General features: G+C 44.6%; 1 protein-coding gene across 1 annotated transcript in view; it reads right to left on the bottom strand.

The window, feature by feature from the left end:
- STARD3NL (STARD3 N-terminal like) overlaps positions 1–586 on the bottom strand; it is a 26,670-nt gene extending 26,084 nt beyond the window's left edge. Inside the window, exon 1 of the mRNA XM_053467004.1 lies at positions 453–586. The gene's annotated coding sequence lies outside the window, so the exon portion shown is untranslated. The remainder of the gene's footprint in view (positions 1–452) is intronic.
- Positions 587–829: the final 243 nt, after the last annotated feature.

The raw sequence follows: 829 nt of genomic DNA, 5'->3' as shown, positions 1-829 counted from the left end.
ACATATAAATAAACACAAACATATATATGTATATATATACACATACATGTGTGTGTGTATATCTATATATCTATATCTATATATATATATATATAGATATAGATATATATATATAGATATACACACACACACACACACACAGTATATACATATATAGTGTATACATATAATCAGACACAAACATGTATATATAAAAAGTGTATAGATATATACACAGCAGTGCCAAGCTGGTACATGCAGTGCCAATACAGTATTCCACCAGCTCAGCAGCAGGAGACGTATAAATAAGCAGCTGATGTCACCGCTTCGTCCTCCCGGCAGCACTGCCTCTCCCTGCAATATCCTGTTGTTTTCTAACTCCGTGCGGCCTGTAAGGGAACGTAACGCTGCCAACTCCTGCCATACCCCGAAGCTACGCACCCGCGCAGATGCCTCGTCCCCACCCTGTTTACCTGCACCCCGGGACTCATGTGCGAGAACGGCAGCCTCCACCTGCTCTCCCCCAGGGCTGCACCGTTCTATGAGTAGTGCGGCGTAAGCCCCGCCACTGGGAGAAGAAGGCAGAGCGCAGAAGCAGAGAGAGGGGAGGGGAATCAGGAAAAGCAGCGCATTCATACAGCACTGGGTTATAGCAATGGAAGCATGCAGGGTCTTAAGGGGGTCTGCACTTAAAAAAAAAAAAGGGGGAGATGAGGTGTAATAATAGCAGAGATGTACTTATCGTGCTGCTGTGTACTAAATCCTGTAAAATGATAATATAACCCCTACAGTACAAGAGACAACTATCTACACCGACACAGGGTCCTTAGGGCCACATAAAGCTTCGGAT

Source organism: Spea bombifrons, chromosome 5, assembly GCF_027358695.1.
Source record: "Spea bombifrons isolate aSpeBom1 chromosome 5, aSpeBom1.2.pri, whole genome shotgun sequence".
NCBI classification, from domain to species: Eukaryota; Metazoa; Chordata; class Amphibia; order Anura; family Pelobatidae; genus Spea; species Spea bombifrons.
This window is presented reverse-complemented; position numbering and strand designations above follow the sequence as displayed.